We start from the raw sequence: 6,978 nt of genomic DNA, 5'->3' as shown, positions 1-6,978 counted from the left end.
GGACATCCAGTGGTCAGCAGATAAGGAAGACCAAGCAAAGGAGGCAGAAAAGGAGAAAAGGCAGGTGAGTGCGGATTCCATCTCCTCATTAGATTGTCAACTGTGTGAGGACAGGAATCCCATGTGTTTGTTCGGTTGTTATCTCTTTTTAGTATCGCATTCACAGGAAGCAATAGTAAGTGCTGACTGAATGCGTAGGACAAGGTATCGATAGCTCGTATATGAAGCAGAGTTCTTCTTTTCTGGGCTACCAGATTCGTGATTTTTTTTTTGAGGTACAATTGGTGTATAACTTATAAGATTTAAGGGTACTTTCTGAAAGTCCTTCTCTCAGGTACAGCGATTGAAGATGTACAGATTCTTCCTTTTCAGATCCAGATGTGTCTTCCAAATGTCCTCTGGTCCTTTTGACCTGGTGGCTCTGACCCAGTAGGGCAGCCATTGGGTTATTCTTTTATTCTTCTAGATCGATCATGCAGGTCAAGGTGCTGTCATCTGGACTAGCTTTTTTTTTTTTTTTGGCTCCTCTAAGACTCACAGATGATAATCAGCCTGAGGTTGCATTCTCAGGGAGCAAGAGGGGCCTTAGGTCTTTTCTTCTACGCTTTCCATATTTTCCCGGCCCATCACGTCCTCCTGTTTGATGCTTTCGTGTTTTGGAGGAGAGTCACTTATGACCTCTCAAAGTCTCTCAAAGAGACTTTCACAACTGCCCAGGCTTCTGAGCCTTAATTTAGTACCATTTGCAGCACCGAGCCCTGCAACCAAGGACCCAGTGAGTCATTTTAGTCCTGTTACTCTGGTAATATTGTAATATGGGTACAACAAATCATCTCCTTGTTGGTGCCTAGAAACCGTGTATGTTGACCTAGTTACAAATGTTCTCCACATGATGCAAAACTATACAGTACGGAAGAATCTACTTGGACATATATTTTAGAGTCCAATGATATAATAAAGAATAAAACTCAGAATTTCACTTTCAAAATTTTTGCCTCAAGAAAAAGTAGCAAATTTGATACATGAGGCTCATAACTATCAATAAAAAAGGCATAGCAAGTATAAGAGAATACGGTTTTGAGTTTTACCTTTCAAATGTTCACGTATCACTGTGGCAATTCTAAAGTTGGAGAGATCTGATAACAAATATGTCAGAATGACTGAGAAATTAGCAGTCTTTCGGCCAGCAGCCGAATGCGGTAGATATGATTTTTGAAGGGAAAAAAATGAAAAGAAAAGAAACAGCAAAAGCAGTGACCTTCAGAAGAACCAAACTATTGTCCTTCTTAAGTTGCCTGCACTTTCATGAAAATGTCAAGCATCTTTGTACTAATGGCTTAGAACATCCTTCTATTTAAAAGCTGGTAAATGTGAGAAAGTAACGTAGATCTGTATTTCTAAACCTACACTAATGTGGTCATTTGGGCATGATAACAGCAAATGTGTTAAGTGTGTGTCACGTTTCAGAGTTCATTGCCTTACTCCATAAAGGCAGCTTTCCTCCAAGGAACTCTATAGGGAGGGTGGATTTACAAACTGCTATCTTGCTAATTTTGGTCTGCAAATTTCTGATGACCAACTTTACATAAAAATCTGTCAAATCATGAGACAAATACGAGACATAAATGACATTTCTTTTTGTGTGGGCTCCTATGCTTCATAAGAAACACTTGAAGCATTTCCCCTCTCCAAATTAGAAAATGTAGTGGGCTATAGTTTGAAAGTAACACTTATGCAATGTGTTACCAATCTTTGATGAAATCTAAGAAGAGACGGGGCCATTTGCATTAGGCTAAAATGGTTTTCAAGCTTTATTAGAGTTAATCAAATATAATCAAAGAGCCCTCTGTCAAATGACATGCAGGCTGAATAAATGGTTCTGCAAAGAACAAACCCTTTTTGTGTTGAAAGTAATTTACAGCTCATATTTTAAATTCCCCCCTCTCATCTACTTTGTTATGTACTATTCTCAAGCTTTCAGGTTGCCCTTAAATTCACACATGTCAAATATTGTGCTAAAATTCATTCTTGGGCGATCATTATAATGACTTTAAGAAAGCCATTTTTCTTTGGTCTTGTTCATTGTCATAAAGCCAGTGAAAAGCATTAGCATTTGTACTGGTTGTTGATTTGGTCTCCTTGTGCCGCCATAACAAAATACAAGAGACTGGGTGGCTTAAATACCAGAAACTTATTTCCTCATAGTTTGGAGACTGGAAGTCCAAGATCAAGATTCTAACCTGGTAAGAGAGCTCTTTTCCTGGCTTGTAGATGACCAGTTCTCCATCTGTGCTCACATAGCTTTCACTGGTGTGTTTGCCCAGAGATGTCTCTTTTCCTCTTGCAAGGCCACCAATCCTATTGGATCAGGACTCTGCTTTTATGATCTTATTTAACCTTAGTTACCTCCTAAAAGCCCAATATCCAAATATAATCACATGGCAGGTTAGGACTTCAATATACAAATTTGCATGGGGCAGGGAGCAAAATTCAACCCATAGCCCTGGCATAACAACAGATCTAACTACAGTATTTCCGGTGGTTTAACATCAATGTTTCAATTTCTACATTCAGCATTTATGGAGCATGTACTCTGAACCTGACACTGTGCTAGATTTGGGGCATCGAAAAGATGAATGAAGAGCCTTCTGCCTGTCAGCTTGTAGACGAATGAGCGACACTGATGTGCACACCCACTAACATCATAATACCATGTGAGACACACAAAAAAACGTGCACATGCTCTTCCAGAAAGAATGTCTCTTTTCACTGTATTTCCCATCAATATATCTTTTTTCTTTTTTTGAATAGGTTCGTGTCCAGCGTGAAGCCCAGTGCGGGGCTGGAACTCACGACCCTGAGATCAAGACCTGAGCTGAGATCAAGAGACGCTTAACTGACTGAGCCAACCAGGTGTCCCTCCCATCAATATAAATGAATCCGTGATTGTGTTTTTTTACATAGTAGTGTCCATTATTTTCTGCTCAGCTCTCTGACATATCGGGCACTGTGCAGTGAGTTATGCCCAGACTATGTTATGTTTTAGATAGAGTATTTTATTCCTGAGCTACTCTGGGATCTTGTGCCAGATTCTACTTGCTTCAGGGACTGTGACAAACTTGTCCTTGTGGCACATTTCTTAGCATTTTTTCTCTCTTGATGTTCAATCAATATGAGTTGGAACGTTAGATGATTTTCACATCCTCTCCAAGTCAATACATTGCCCCTATCAACTAGTAGGACTGCTTTAAAAATTTTTTTGTAAGTTTATTTATTTATTTTGAGAGACACTAGGGGTGGGCAGAGGATGAGAGAGAGGGGGTGAGAGAGAATCCCAAGTAGGCTCCACACTCCCAGTGCGAGGCAGATGTGAGGCTCGAAACCATGAACTATGAGATCGTGACCTGAGCCGAAACCAAGAATTGGGCTCTTAACCCACTGAGCCACCCAGGTGCCCCTAGTAAAGACTACTTCTAACTGTAGTTGAAGCACTTGCCACTTACGAAGAATGATTTCTTGCCGACTATGAATTAAAATTGAACGAGTGTTAGTTTTACAATTGCATCAATTTCTGTTTTGATGTAAAATAAAATTAGGTGAGTCCATACACCAGTATGTTATGTAGTTTACGCTCGGTCATCCTTTCATTAGTCATGAATCATTCTGAAATCATGGGTGTCATGTGGGGCCAAAATTAGGACTGTATTTAATACCCTTTTGAAACCTTCTTTAATATCAATGCCAGTATCGGAACTTTTCAAGGATGTTCGACATTTAATTTCCCAAATTAGGCTGTGAAAGTTCAGGAGACACCCTGAAATTTGCAAGCAACGAACCCCGGCTTTGTCTTACCTGCTTCCTCAGTACTATTGTAACTGTTAAGTTTTAAAACTGTTACTATGTGTTTTGCCCTTTTATTTACTTTAGCCAGTGGACACACCTTTTCCTTTTTAAACTGGTGTGTCAGTGGCCTTTTCCTTGTAATAACAGTTGACATAATCCTGTTGATCTTTAAGAAAACACTACCAAGGAAAAACACTGGCTATTTCCAACTTTCTCAGACCTCGGCAAAGAGGGAAGTAGGTCTGAAACAAGGGTCAGGTGGAGAAAGAGATACCAATGGGCGCAACTAAGAATTTCAGGTTCTCAGGCATAGTTCTCTTTGCTTTGGATTTACTTCTTTGCCCCTGGCCTAGGATACTGAATTGCAACAGTAATACTTTTCACCCGTGAGACTGGGAAACGTTTTAAACAAGCAAAAACAGGGGCACCTGGGTGGCTCAGTCTTCCGAGTGCCGGTCGTCGGCTCAGGTCATGATCTCAAGGTACGTGAGTTTGAGCCCTGCGTTGGGCTCCTTGCTGTCAGCCCAGAGCTAGCTTCAGATCCTCTGTCCCTCTCTCTCTCTCTGCCCCTCCCCTGCTCATGCTCTCTCTCAAACAGAAATAAACATTTAAACAAGTAATAACAATTATTGCTGGCATATACTCAAGAATATGAGCATTCCAGTACTTTGGTGGCAATAGTGTGAATTCTACTGTCTTGGTAAATAAACCTGACAGTGCTCATTTGAATCAAAATGACTATATGTTATATGGAAATTCTAGTTCGTGAATCCTAACTTACATTAAAAAGTGGGTGGCGGGGCGCCTGGGTGGCGCAGTCGGTTAAGCGTCCGACTTCAGCCAGGTCACGATCTCGCAGTCCGGGAGTTCGAGCCCCGCGTCAGGCTCTGGGCTGATGGCTCAGAGCCTGGAGCCTGTTTCCGATTCTGTGTCTCCCTCTCTCTCTGCCCCTCCCCCGTTCATGCTCTGTCTCTCTCTGTCCCAAAAATAAATAAACGTTGAAAAAAAAAATTAAAAAAGAAAAAAGTGGGTGGCTCAGTCGATTAAGCGTTGGATTCTTGGCTTGGGCTCAGGTTATGATCTCATGGTTTTGTGAGTTCGAGCCCCACATCCTGCTCTGTGCTGACAGTACAGGGCCTGCTTGGGATTCTCTCTCTCCCTCTCTCTCTGCCCTTCCCCCTCTCATGCTGTCTCTCTCAAAATAAATAAATAAACTTAAAGAAAGGTCACATTCGATAAAAGACATATATAGAGTAATGCTTTTTGTAGCATTGTTTATAGGGTCAATAAACCGAAAGCAATCTGAATGCCCCTGAATAGGGAAATGACTAAATTATGGCATGGGCACATGTCTGCACACACGAACACACAGTGGGAAATGATGTATTGGGATATATAAATGTCCCAAACAAGAGGGATGCTTACAATAAATAGTGAGGGGAAAAAAGCAAATTCAAAGTAAAGGGAATAACACCAACCTGTTAAAAAAATTACAAACTGGGGCGCCTGGGTGGCTCAGTCGGTTGAGCTTCCGACTACGGCTCAGGTCAAGATCTCGCGGTCCGTGAGTTTGAGCCCCGCGTCGGGCTCTGGGCTGACAGCTCAGAACCAGGAGCCTGCTTCCGATTCTGTGTCTCCCTCTCTCTCTGTCCCTCGCCCACTCATGCTCTGTCTCTCTTGCTCTTAAAAATAAATAAACCCGGGGCGCCTGGGTGGCTCAGTCGGTTAAGCGTCCGACTTCAGCTCAGGTCACGATCTCGCGGTCTGTGAGTTCGAGCCCCGCGTCGGGCTCTGGGCTGATGGCTCAGAGCCTGGAGCCTGCTTCCGATTCTGTGTCTCCCTCTCTCTCTGCCCCTCCCCCATTCATGCTCTGTCTCTCTCTGTCTCTAAAAATAAATAAACATTAAAAAAATTAAAAAAAAATAAATAAACCCTTAAAAAATTAAAAAAAAATGATAAACAGTTTATGTGGTGCTCTTTTCTGGCTGGAGCCAGGGAAGATGCAGAAGAGAATAAAAAGATGGCTCCTGCTATGTCAGGAACCCCTAAGAAAAAGGAAAAGACAAACCAAAACAAAACAGACCAACAAAAAACACTTGAAAATCAAATGCTTAAGAAAGAAATTAGCCCAAAGGATGTTTTGAAAGGCAAGGAAAAAGCTTATCTATGAAAAAGATAAGCTATCACAAAGAATATAGATGGATGTACAGAACCGATACGAGAGTAGCTAGGATGGCAAGAAAAGCTGGCAAATTCTCTGCCCTGCAGAACCCAAATCGGCACTTGCCATCAGGATCGGTGTGACCCCCAAATTCTGAAAGGTGCTGTGGCTTCTTTGTATCCGCCAGACTTTCAGTGGTACCTTTGTTAAGCTCAACAACGCTTCCATTAACTGGAAGTCCGTAAGTGAATGTTTTTCATGCGTGGTTATGGCAGAATCAACAAGAGTTGATTGCCGCATCTCTTAGTAAATATGGCATTGCTGGAGCGGAGGATGTAATTCATGAGATCTACACTGTTGGCAAACCCTTCAAAGTAGCAAACAATGTCTACTGGTTCTTCCCATTATCTTCTGAACGAGGTGGCTGGAAGCACAAGACCATTCAGGGGCCCCTTAGGTGGCTCAGTCAGTTAAGCATTTGACGTGGGCACAGGTCATGATCTCATGGTCGTGAGTTCAAGCCCAGTGTCTGGCTCTGTGCTGACAGCCCAGAGCCTGGAGCCTGCTTCCGATTCTGTGTCTCCCTCTGTCTCTGCCTCTCCCCTGCTCACACATGTGCTCTCTCTCTCTCTCTCTCTCTCTCTCAAAAATAAGTAAATATTTAAAAAATTAAAAGAAAAAGACCATTCATTTTGTAGAAGTTAGAGATGCTGGCAAAAGGGAAGACCAAATTAATAAGCTTATTAGAAGTGTTAAATAACAAAAATTCAACTGAGTACATTTTAAAGATCTAATGGGTTTATTAATTGATTTGTGAATGGGCCAGCATTCCATCTAGCAAGTAGAAGGGATCTCCAAAAGGATAGAGAAGAGAAAAGGTTTAAAGGTAGAGAGGGGGTGGAAGAAAGGAGATTATAAGCAGAGAATCCATTGTTTCAGGTAAAGTTGCTTTCCTAAGGGGACTGAAAGGGTCT

General features: G+C 41.9%; 1 pseudogene; it reads left to right on the top strand.

The window, feature by feature from the left end:
* The first annotated feature begins 5,945 nt into the window (after nucleotides 1-5,945).
* Nucleotides 5,946-6,764, top strand: LOC115522941 (annotated as a pseudogene).
* Nucleotides 6,765-6,978: the final 214 nt, after the last annotated feature.

This window comes from Lynx canadensis, chromosome C2 (genome assembly GCF_007474595.2).
Source record: "Lynx canadensis isolate LIC74 chromosome C2, mLynCan4.pri.v2, whole genome shotgun sequence".
Taxonomy (NCBI): Eukaryota; Metazoa; Chordata; class Mammalia; order Carnivora; family Felidae; genus Lynx; species Lynx canadensis.
The sequence above is the reverse complement of the archived record's forward strand: the minus strand, read 5'-3'. Positions and strand labels throughout refer to the sequence as shown.